A 13,493-nucleotide genomic window follows, 5' to 3' on the forward strand; every position below is an offset into this window, starting at 1 on the left:
GGAACTAGAGGAGGAGGAGTCTGAGAAAGCTATCAAGCTGTGATGCAGATCTGAGGCTTTTTAAAGAGAATGGGAAGGAAAGACTTGTGGGTGGAAGAGCCTTAGACCACAGGGCAATTGTAAGGAAGTTCAGCAATAGATCACGGGAGTCCTGGAGACAAAGTCATAGTGCTGTCATGTCTCCTGAGAATGGGACTGTCTTAGTGTCTCTGCCACATTCATCACTGGCTGGGAGCAGCCTATGGGAGATACAGCAACAGAGGTGAATTTCAGAGCTCAGCAGCTGAAGCTATGGATCAAAGATACTCCACAGTCTGCGATCTAAGATGTTCATTTTCATGGCTGCCACAGACACTCCATAGTCTGAGGTCTATGATGTGCATTTTCATGGCTGCCACAAATTAGCACTTACTGAGAGCTTAAACACGCCAGTCACCACTCTAAGCATATTTTAGGAATTACCACCTTGATTCTTCACAACGTGGTGAGATTTGTTCTTTAATTATTCTGTTTTCATAGATGAGACAACTGAAGCTAAGTGGCTTGCCCAGCTAGAAAGTGGTAACAATGGATTCACACCCAGGTTTTTCTGATTGCACAGCTAGATATATTTAACTACATGGTCCCTGTCCTCAAAGGTCTTAGGACCCACCAGAGAAAAAGACATGGGAACAGAAAATGTAATAAAACATCATTTTCTTTCATGCTAACAGTTCCAAAGTGTCAGTAAGAAAGATTGTTACAGTTACAAAGTGTCAGTAAGAAAGATTACTTCAGTCTGGGGGGTATGAGAAAGTTTTAGCTTATACTAATAAGGAAGACTACACATTTGTGTGGAGAGTAAAGGGATTCCAGGGAAACGGAATAATAACACTGAATAAGAAGAAAACATGGAAGAGTATCACAATGCTAGTTCCGACATGGACCTTAGCATTTTCGTGTTAAGTCCCAAGCTCCTAGGAGCAGGTCACTTTTTTCTCCAGAAGAGATTTAAATGAATACTGTTAATGTCAAAACAAACAGAAAGGATGTTGATCACAGCATAAAAATGCAGACAAGGAGTAGTCAATGGAAGAGAGAGAGTGACATCTGAAGCAGCAGCAATAACAGCAGTAGGCAGCCCATTGCCATCCTTGGAGGTAAAAGTAAAGCCAGCATTTGTAGAGAATGTTGAAAGGAGGCAAAGTCTTCTGGAGAAACCAACTGAATAATTAATTGTTGGTATTAAAAGACCATGGTGGGAGCCACAAAGACAAATAACTGTCCACAATGTGAAATACACATCTTGGTGTTAAAAATAAACACCTCATTGAATGTGTTAGGAAGGAGCAGCCCTGAAAAAAGGATTTGGGTGGAACAAAATGGAAATTTTGTGTCTTATATTTACAGTCAACCTAAAGAGTGCTGAGATTCTGATTCCTAGGTATGAGAATCTTAAATGGCATATGACATGATCCAGCAATCCCACTTCAACAAATTCTTTTTGTAGAAATTATATTATGAATACATGAAAATAAACACGTAAAATATGCGATGAAGTATTGCTTGCAATAGAAAAAACTGGAGATAACTGAAATACTCATAGATAGGCGAATCATTATGCTATTGTATATCAAAATACATCTACCTGGGAGAAGTTAATTATGTGCCCAATAAATACTTACTGAGAAATTAACATGGGCCAGCATTGTGCCAAGAGCTAGGGACACAGGAGCAAAGAAGACTGATATGGCCTCTGACCCTGTAGAGCTTGTAGTCTGGAAAACTAGACAACCAAGTAAATGATGACCCATAAAGATAAAGAGGAAAATAGGATGTTATATGATAGAGAAATAACCAAGATGGGAGGTAAGAGGAGGGCAACTTTAATATTTAATAAAATAGGGTGGTAGAGAATATCCCTTTGAGGTAATATTTTAAGTGAAGCTGAAGGAATAATGTAAAACATGTATTGGAAAAAGAGCAGAGGAACAATGTTCTAAGCAGAGGAATTTATGAGTAAGAGCCAGGGCAAGATACACGAGAGAGGGGGCTACCCATAAAGGTCACACCCCAGAGTAGATGAGAGAGCACAGTATCTTGGCTTACAAGGAGGGAGACGGTCCTTAAATAGGAGAGACTTCCTGCATTTTAATATAAAAAGTAAATAAGATAAGTAACAATGGAAGTAGGCATATGTTTATTTGCTGATAGGAGCATAAGGAAATTAGTTCCCATCTACCATTTTCTGTTTTCCTCTGTGAATTATAATGTGAGTGGATGATGAAGGAGTGTAAGTATATGAATAAGGTAGAAAGAAGAAAAACAAGGTGTAAAATAATTTTCCTAGAAGTGGGAAAGAGGGTCTATTAAAAAATATATAGCAGCATTTTCAAGGAAGTGTTCAAAGAATATAGATAATTACACATAGCACAAATATACATACTAATTACTCCTTTTGTAATTGATATACTTCATTCTCTTTATTTGGTTTTTCATTTGGCAAAACCTCCAGATTTAACACATGCAGAAAAAAACTGGAAATGGCAAAGCTGAAACAATTAAAAACATAATGAGGTTTAAACAAGGATATATACATTATGAGCAGCCATGTAAATATAAATACATTAAAATTATTAAAATAAATAAAGTTGCAAATGGAACGACTCAATTTAACATTATTTACTAAATGAAATGAACTAAAATGAATCTTTTCTCAAAATAATTTTTTGAAAAATTTTACCTTTTAAAGTGTCTTGGGTTTCAGGGAAAAAACCATACGGGCAGGTAGGAAATTTAAAATAAATGCAAAAGTCTTTGTACAGACTAAATACAGATATACTAGTGTGCCAGGCTTTCGTTGAAATTTCTCTCTGTATAACCTGTAATGCATCCAGTATTTACCTTTTAAAATGTTTATTTCTAAAGAACATATAACTAATTAAAATGCCAATTAACAAGGCATTTATATTTCTTTTGTCTTCATTTCTGCACACATGTATGACTGAGAACTCAAGAGAAAAGGCCACTTAACTGATGGTTTGGCCATGTCCCCACCCAAAGCTCATCTTGAATTGTAACTCCTACCATTCCCTTGTATTGTGGGAGGGACCCGGTAGGAGATAATTGAATCATAGGGGTAGTTTCCCCCACACTGTTCTCAAGGTAGTGAATAAGTCTCATGAGATATCTGATGGTTTGATAAGGGGAAACCCCTTCCACTTGATTCTTCATTCTCTCTTGCCTGTGGCCATGTAAGTGGCCCTTTGCTCTTCTGCCATGATCATGAGGCATCCCCAGCCACGTGGAACTGTGATTCCATTAAACCACTTTCACTTTATATACCCCAGTCTCAGGTTTGTCTTTATCAGCAAGAAAATGAACTAATATACTGACTATAAAATAAAGAGAAAAGTCATGAAGTGGACATCAGCATAACATTTTGAACCAAATAAAAACAGAAATTTGAACCAGTGTTAAAATACTAAAATTCTAAAAACTCTTTTAGAGTTTCAAATAGCTTCTCTGGGAGTCATTTTCAAGTATTAAAGAAGGGCATTAAAATCATCTTAATGCTGGTAGTTTGAAACACTAGTATATATCAGAATTATGTGGATATTTACTGAAAATGTGAATATGTAGGCTCCACTCTATGACTAAGGAATCAGAATCTCTGGGGTAGCCCAGAAATCTACCTTTTTGTCAAGTTCCCCAGATGGTTTTGAAGTAGGTGACTTTTGACCATATGTTGAAAAAATATTGCTGGATAAATTTCAACTTATATTTTAGATAGATGATCACAGTGCAAAAATTTTCAAAAAAAAAAAAAAAACTTTTATTACCCAATCAAAACTTTTGATTCTAGATAATTCTAAGAATTGGTTGTCCAATCAAAGTTTGCTGATATTAATGTATTGTAGAATCATATACGTGTCTTGGAAACAAAAATCCTAACCCTTAATCTGCATATATAAATGTCCATTTTCAATTAGAGAGTGTCTGTCTTTATACATTGCTATGGTGTGGTAAATCTGAAGATGTTGGTTTGTTCATTCCATGGATAGTTTAATATTTAGAATTGTGAAGGACCCAGAAAGAAATGGATTCTTTTGGCACCACAGCAAGTAGCAATGTGGATTGTGAGATTTTAACGGAAATTATTTAACACTCATATGTGATTGTCTTGATTAGTAAACTATGAAAGAAAATTTTTGTTAAAAAATCTACATGAATGGCTAAAGCTGACATCAGATAAAGTAGCTGATAAAGTAATTGAATCTCCATAGCCAAGAAACACAACTCACCCAGAGATAAGCTGAAAAGAAATTCATTTGTGGAGAAGCTGAATCTGTCAGATCTTTATGCCAAAGTGTTTACAGGTTCCAAGGGAACAACTGGAAACACGAGCAAATGACACTATGAGCGATCTGATTTCTGTGGAGAAGTGGGAAGCTTGGAAGATCGTAATCACCAATCTTTAAGACGTGAAGTGTCTAATAGCCACAAGCCATATGTGGATACTACACGTGAAATGGGGACAGTGCAAATGAGCCTTCGAATCTTTAATTTTATTTAATTTTCATTAATTTAAGTTTAAACAAAAATCTGATATTCTATTCAGCTATTCTAACATTTTTAAGTGTGTTTTGGATAACTCAGACATAAGTGTCTTCATTTTGTTCAAGTGTATATATAAATACAGGTCAAGTATACCCAATGACCCAATGAAAATTTAATATCCTAATTGAGAGCCACAGTAAGTAGAAAATATACATTGGATTTTGAAAGCTTGATATAAAAAAGTAAACTATCTCATTAATAATTTTTTAATATTGATTACACGTTGAAATGCCAATATTTTGAAAAACATGGCTAAAGAATATATTTTATTAAAAATAATTTCACTTGTTTGTTTCCACTTTTTAAAATGTACCTACTAGAATATTTAAATTTACATAGTGTATTAGTCCATTCTCACATTGCTATGAGGAAATATCTGACACAGGGTAACCTATAAAGAAAAGAGGTTTAATCGACTCACATAATCGACTCGATTCCACATAACTGGGGAGGCCTCAGGAAACTTACAATGATGGCAGAAGGCAGCACTTCACAGGGCGGCAGGAGAGAGAATGAGTTTCAAGCAAATGAGGAAGCCCCTTGTAAAACCATCAGATCTCATGAGAACTCACTCATTATCAGGAGAACAGCATGGGGGAAACTGCCCCCATAATTCAATTATCTCCACCTAGTCCTGCCCTTGACATGTGGGGATTATTGCAATTCACAGTGAGATTTGGATGAGGACAGAGCCAAGCCAAGTTACATAGGTAGCATGCATTGTATTTTGATTGGATAGGGCTGCTTAGACAATACTGAGCAAGTTGTTGCATAGTAAGTTTATATCCAACTTGCCATGTATTTTTGCCATTATGTTGTACATTGAACCAGGACAAACAGAAAATCTTGTATTTAATAATTATTAATAAATTACACAAGGAAACTGAGGATTTTTATTTGCACACAGAGAGACCTAGAGCAACAGGTACTCTTTCAGAGTCACAGCAAGAGTATATGGGCTTGCTAGCTTTCAGGAACATGGTCTCAAAGAAATGAAGCTACTATGTTTACCAGCATCTGCTAGTTTGCACCTGTCCCCAGAACATGAAGAGGAAAAACAAAGACAGAAGCAGAAAGAATAAAATAATGGTTCACTTAAAGGGACCTAATAATGTGAGGAGAAATATCAAGATGGACCTCCTGAAAACTGGCCTTCTTTATGAGAAGATGCAAATAATTAAATTTCTGACACTAAAAGTATTTTAGAAATAAAGCAGATGAATATGATATTTCAGAAAGCTATGCAAAATAATACAGAACTCTTTTGTACCCCAAATTTTTATTATTCAACAATTTCAAAATTTCTCTGTAAAATAGAGATATAGTGGCCAGGGTTTTCCATCAAAAACATAGTTCTCACCTGTAATCCCAGCACTTTGCAAGGCCAAAGCAGCAGATCATATGAGGTCAGCCATGGCCAACATGGTGAAACCCCCTCTCTACCAAAAATACAAAAATTACCTGGACAGGCTGTCAGGAATCTGTAATCCCAACTGCTTGGGAGGCTGAGTTAGGAGAATTACTTGAACCCAGGAGGTGGAAGTTGCAATGAGCCAAAATCACACCACTGCACTCCAACCTGGGTGACAGAGCTAGACTCTTGTCTCAAGAACAAGAACAACGACAACAAACATAGTTCTAAATTAAGTATCACTTTGTTATCCATGAAAACCAGTAAAAGTTTGAAATTTAGACCAGTTGGAAATTTAAGAAAAGTTATGCTTTGGTAGAAAACAATGTGACTTTTTATGATATAAACATTAATTCAAAACATGCAATGCCTTTAATGAAAAAACTGCTGTGCCAAATACTTTGGAGAATGCAAATATGAGCTATATGGAAGTACTTTCATCATAACAAACGAATGTCTATTCTCAGGAAATATTCTCTCTAGATTTCATCCACACTCTTCTAACTTTCCTGTCTTCACAACTGTTTCTTGTTCTCATCTTTCCAGATTCTCTTCTTGGAGTGTGTCACTTATGAAACTCATGTTGAAATTTGATTCTCAGTATGGCCGTATTGAGTAGCCGTTTGCATCATGGGGACATCTTACTGGAGTGAGTGAGTTGTCGGTCTTCCTGGAATGAATTAGTTCCCATGAGAGCGGGTTGTTATAAAGTGAGCCCAGACTTTCAGGTGTCCCTCTTTTCACACATCTGCTTCCCCTTCTACTTTCTGCCCTGAGTTGAAGAAGCACAAGGCTCTCACCAGATAGGCTGCCTGATCTTGGGCTTCTCAGCCTCTGGAATTGTAAGCCAAGTAAATTTCTTATCTTTATTAAGTCACCCAGTCTCAGGTATTCTGCTATAGCAACACAAAATGACTAAGATGCTCAAATTTCTAGACCTTCATGAAATACATAAGAAAATAACAGAAGTGTTAAAAAAATGATCCACCAGGGACCCAAATAGAAATGTATATACTAGAAAAATTATAACAAATCTAATTAAGAAACACTTTTATTGTAATAGCTGAAATTATTATGGTAACCATCCTCTCCCTCCTGCCCCTTTTCATACTGCACACTCTATTCAGTGATGGCTGAATAGAGTGTGCAGTATTCTTGCTTCAAAAAGAAAAAAAGACTCACCTGTCAGAAAGAGCTAAAAACATGGATTTAGTACAGCATCTGGCAGATATTTATTAATTATGGCAACTAAAACAGATGAGCAGTAAAGCTTCAAAATCTGCTTTTTCTATAGCCTAGAATGACAATGAATAATAGGTCAAATATTACCCTGGTGACTGATCTTTACTGAAGAAGATTAAAGTGGGCATTTTAAAATTTTCTTTGTTTGAATAGTTGTCTTCTCTTCAAAAGATTTCAGATTAGTTTACTTACTTCCTTATTTAGACGATAAGGTATCATTTTGAAAAGTTGACTGTGATATTTTCATTCATCTTTCTTAAAAAAGATAGAAACTAAGGAAAAATATTATACCTTATAACAAATCCTCTAACCACAATCCCAATACTATCTACAGATCAAAAGGAGTGTAGAAGAAACATGTAATTACTTAGGATAATATGAGCAAGGGAAGTGTATACATGTTACACACACACACACACACGCACACACACACTAGGATCTGTTTATATGGCATATCTTACTTAGAAATCTTAATTTATCACAATAATTTAGGCTTTAATTCTTCAGTACTATTGCTGTTCCTGAACTTCTATTCCTGTGGCTCAGCTTCTGACTCAGACCACACTCACTCCTCGGAAAATCCAAATGTCATTGAAATTCATCGTCATCTTTGTAATCTTTAATGACATGATTCCTTGCTTTTATAAGTTTAAACACATTTAGCATCAATGTGCAATGATCCTTCATTCTCTTCTACCTCCAAAATGTTGTAAAATATATGTGTAAACGTAGGAAAATATATCCACAGTGATATAATATATACGTACCAGTGATTTTCAGAAGTAGTTAAACAAAGGTTAGGATACTTAGTTCAGAAAATCTCAAAGCCTTACATTTGCTAGATTTTCGTAATGCAATCTCTGACAATAGTGACTATAGGATTTTTCTGAAAACTATCAATAAGAAAATTTTGTAGATTAGTAAAATCTCTGGGTTGAATGGTTCTCACTTACTCTATAAAATTTTCCACTTGATGTTTGCAAATGTACTCATAATTTTACTTCTAATAAATTTAATTCAGTACTTATTTTACATCTCCAATTTGCAGAGTATTGTGCTAGGTACTTTAATGAACAGGGAAAACAGAAGCCTTTCCTCTGAGGACTTGTCATCCAAACTGAAAGGCAGGATAGAAATATGTAGTGAAGTTTCCAAGACAAACGCAAGTGGCAATTTTATGGGATGGATTCCCACTCCCTCCTTTCCTCCACATGTTTCATCTTTATTTATATTAGTTAATTTACATGAGGGCTTTCAGTAGTTTTGTCTAAGAAGAAAGGGCAAAGAAGACAGAAAAGTTGTTTGGTGCATAAAGCTCATAGGGAAGATATAATAGGAAGAGAAATTGAAGATACAGCATAGATTTCTAAAAGAAACCATTTTTGAGCCTTTAAAGCAAGTGATATTAAAAATAGAAAACTGAGATAATTTTTCCAAACAAGATTATATGACACTTGCAACATAAAGTAATGGCATAGGCAAGGGAATGCAAATAATATAATTTGACATGGATATGGAGAAATAAGACCATTTTTAACTTCCTATTCTTTTCTAGAAATTACAAAAGTTTTGACTTACTAAGAGCTCAAATAATCCATCAGAGGAAACTCCAATGCTTAAAAGAACTGCAGGGAAAAGTACAACACCCATTAAGAGGCCTTCTCATAGCAGTAGTAGCATAGCTGTATTGAGGCATCACTCTCAAATGGTTAGTGCAGAAAAACCTGAAGAATCTTGGTTCTAAGCTCATCACTATGCTGCTTGGCATCCCCAAAATAACAAAGTTGCAGGAATGTGCACCGAAGTTCTATAGTGATATATGCAAGGCTGAACTAATGGGCTATTGAAGTCCGCAGATGAAGTCCTGGGATACTCAGACTACAAAGTTCTGAAACAATGATAAACAACTTAGAATGGAATATAGTTAAGTACAGCTAAGTACAAAACTGTGTGGCAGGAACTTCATATATTAGAAAATTTCAGAGGCAACCGAAGGCTGGAGGAGTCAGTACAAGTTTTTGAAAGTGTTGATAATAACATGGGACATTGAAGGATGGTAGCATTTGTTTATATAGTGAAACAGGAGATGCTTCAGATAAGTTAAATATAATTGTTTTAAATTGCAGCTGTGATGCAGTGGTAACAACTTGACTAGATCTGTTAGCCCTTTACTTTTCAAAGAAAACCAATCCAGTAGAACATGTCTTGTCTTTCATTTACTAATTGGTTTGGTTATTCAGCAAATCATTGAGCACTAACCACAGCACTAAATAAGGAATCTGTAAATGTACAAACACATCTGTGTCATCAAAGAGCTCACAGTCTAGTGGAAGAAGACAAACATAAGAAAAATTACAAGACAAAGGGCTAAATGCAGTGAGAGAGGTCTGTACACAATGCTATGGACCAATTTCCACTCTCAATTCCTGTGAAGGACAGAACAAGATAGACAAGCTTTAATCATGTGATATTGACAACCCATGCCTTAAGGCGAATGGATTTGGAGAGAGAAGAAATTATGACAAAAAATTGGCAATAATTCATAGCCTGTTGCAATAATTCATAGCCTGTTGCATAAGCCTTGTATATTTTGTAACTCAAGGAAAGGAAGACATAGAAGATGGAGCAGATACAAGTAGAGAAACAAAGATGCCAATAGCACTGAAAATAAGAAAAACCCTGCCTCAGTTTTCCATAGACTCATATCCCACTTCTAGTTCATCTGAGGACCAGCTGTAAATCTGTTTCTGCCCTTGAACCATGCATTTGCATTTGAATATGGCCCCACAGTAATTTCTCCATTGACTTAAGATTTATATCAAAACTCTTTCGGAGTTACCCAACTTTTGAGAATTTTTAACTGGCTCCATCACCCACACGTAGTGTCCAGACTTTCTGATTTCTCTTTAAATTCCTAATTCCATCCCATTTACCCCACCATTGTCATCTATTTTATTTTATTTGTATTTCTTCTCAGTGGCCAATTTTCTTTCCCATTCTAATGTCTGGAAATTTAGCAAATTCTCTTATTGACTTAATTTCTATTGATCCTTGGGGTTTAAGCTTTCTACTAAGCAGCTTTCCAAGTCATTTCCCAAACAAAGATAGTTTCTTCTCTAAAAGTACTAGTATCAATGACTAACATAAAAATTGTTTGGTGTGCATGTGTGTTCATGTATGTGTTTGTGTGTTTGCACATTTGAACAAAAAGAAATCAGTAATAATGCATATCAAAGTATTGATGGTTGTATCTAAGAAGAAGTTGAGGGCAAATTCTACTTTTTCAGACACAAATATTTTGTTTAAAATATGAATTCTTCATGTAATAAAAATATTTTCAGACAAATATTTTATTTAAAATATGAATTGTTCATGTAACAAAAATTGTTTTCCAAAATTATTTGTGTAATTGTTATTCTTTATGCAGTATGTAATAAATTTAACTTTTTATTGCAATAAAAGATTATATAAATAGAAAGCATAAATACAGAAAAAGACAGAACTTTTGGCCAAAAAAGGAAAGAAAATTTATACAATTATGACAGAGATAAAAAGATATTTTATGTAGCAGTGAAAAACAGCTTTTGAGAAACAAAAAAAGAAAACCAATAGAATAAAACAGAGAGTTCAGAATCAGACATGTGCACATATGGAAACAGTCCATGATAAAGTTATACCATGAATCAATAAAGAAACAGATTGTTTAATAGATGTCTTAGCCCATTTTTGCAGAATATCTGAGACCAGATCATTTACAATGAACAAGAATTTATTGGCTTACATTTCTCGAGGCTGTGAAGTCCAACATCAAGTGCAGGCATCTGGCAAGGGTCTTTGTGATATGTCATCCCATGGTAAAGGTAAAATGTCAAGAAAGAACGAGAGTGAGCCCAGGCATGGTGGCTCATGTCTGTAATCCCAGCACTTTAGGAGGCCAAGGCGGGCAGATCAACTCAGGTTGGGAATTCAAGACCAGCCTGGCCAACCTGGTGAAACCCCGTCTCTACTAAAAATACAAAAATTAGCTGGGTGTGGTGGTGCACGTCGGGCATCCCAGCTACTCCGGAGGCTGAGGCAGGAGAATCTCTTGAATGTGGGGAGGCACAGGTTGCAGTGAGCCGAGATTGTGCCACTGCACTCCAGCCTGGGCAACACAGTGAGACTCCAGAGAGAGACAAAAAGAGAGAGAGAGAGAGCACGTGAGAGAGAGAAAGAAAGAAAGAAAGAAAGAAAGGAAGAAAGAAAGAAAAAAAGAAAGAAAGAAAGGAAGGAAAGAAAGAGAGAAAGAGAGAAAGAAAGAGAGAGAGAAAGAGAGAAAGAGAGAGAGAGAAACAGAGGCCTAGACTTTTATATGGCCACCAATTCCACCTATGAGGGTAGAAACCTCATGGCCTAATCTCTCAAAACTTCCACCTCTTAAAACTAGTACAATGGCAATTAAATATCAACAAGAGTTTTGGAGAGGACAAACTGAAACCAGAGCAGTAGATAGTATTATGAAAATAATATTCTCTACCATATGGAGAAATATGTAACTGGAATTCTATATATTAACAAACAAAAATTATCTCTAGATAAAGACAACAGTGAAAGATTAAACTTTAAAAATAATTTTAAATAAAATGTATTTGTGTCATAGACTTCTTAAACAAAACTTCAAGAGTGTAATGTATAAGGGAAAATCAATTAACTGAATATACATATTATAAAGGAGTTCTGTTTAATAAAAACATGACAGACAAATTAATAGGTTGTCTTTGTGTGTGTTCTTGCCACGAAGCAGAATTTGTGTGTCTGTAGTTTATTCTGTGAAGTGATTTAAAGGATTGAGTTCCTGGGAAGGGAAAAACAGGAAAGGAGGAAACATTCATACAAGCACATATTATCAGTCAGGTCACTATCATGGCCTTCATCCTGTTGGGACCTTTTGAAGACCTGTGTAGAGTGCATTTAAAATTATTTACCCAAGAAAGATGTGATGATTAACTTCATGCTTCAATTTGACAGGATTACAAGGGCCCAGATATTTTGTCAGACATTTTTCTAGATGTTTCTCTTCTGGTGTTTTTTCCTTTATGAGATTAACTTTAAATCTATAGATTAAATAAAGCAGTTTGCCCTCCATAATGTGTGTGGTCTCCACCCAATTACTTGAAGACCTTTGTAGAACAAAAAGGCTGAGAGAATTCCCCCGAGTTAGAGGGAATTCCTACTATCTGATAGCCTTCAAACTGAGATAGCAGCTTTTTCTTCAAACCTGAACTAAAACATTGGCTGATTCTGGGTCTCTAGACTGCTGACCTTTGGACTAGAACTGCACCATTGGCTCTCCTGGTTCCTAGGCCTTTGCACTTGGTTTGGAACTATACTATTGGTTCTCTTTGGTGTCCAGCTTACCAAATCACCCTGCAGATTATGGGACTTGTCAGTCTCTATAATTGTGTGAGCCAATTCCTTATAATGATATATATACTTAATAAAATATATAATGATATATGTTTATAGATATATGCATCCTATACACATTCTGTATCCTATGGATTCAGATTATCTGGAGAACACTGGCTAATACAGATTTTTATGCCAAGAATGGTTCTATAGGAACATGATTTTAGGAATGAGTCTACTAAATTGGTTCTGGAATTTCTGGAATTGGCTTTCTAATCTGATTAGGTTTACATATTATTTCCATCACATGATATGTGATTTGGCAAAAGAGATACATAAAATATTACCATTAGACACTCATAATCAACTATTATAAGCAAGTGTCTGAGCCACTGTGTATATGATACTTTCAAACATTTTTCTCAAACTAGCTAGTATAGTGAGATCAGCTGTTAGCTACTAAGGTCACTGGATAATGTGGTAGAAGAAAAAGATGAGCTCAGATATTTGAATTTCTCCTGTAGCAACAGAGCTGAGAAAACCAAACTCAGAATCTTAGCCCACAACTGGCTGAAGTACAACACAAGTAATCTCCCAGACTCACAAGGTGTCTGCTGTTCAAGTAAGGGCAGTGATTGGCAATAAGTGGGATTCTGAAAGTTGAATGAGGTTCTATAGGAAGACCCTGATGAAGCTGAAGGCATTGAGCCCCTAAATTGAGGAGTCTTTTTTGTCAATGGAAGCAGTCTCCCACCTTGAATGGAAAAGGCCTCTTCACCCTAGTGGAAGCAGCCTCTCTACCTCCAGTAGAAGCAGTCCTTTCACCCCTATCTAAGGAGATTAACCCTGCATT

The sequence above is a fragment of the Colobus angolensis genome, unplaced genomic scaffold, assembly GCF_000951035.1.
Source record: "Colobus angolensis palliatus isolate OR3802 unplaced genomic scaffold, Cang.pa_1.0 Scaffold202, whole genome shotgun sequence".
Classification (NCBI taxonomy): domain Eukaryota; kingdom Metazoa; phylum Chordata; class Mammalia; order Primates; family Cercopithecidae; genus Colobus; species Colobus angolensis.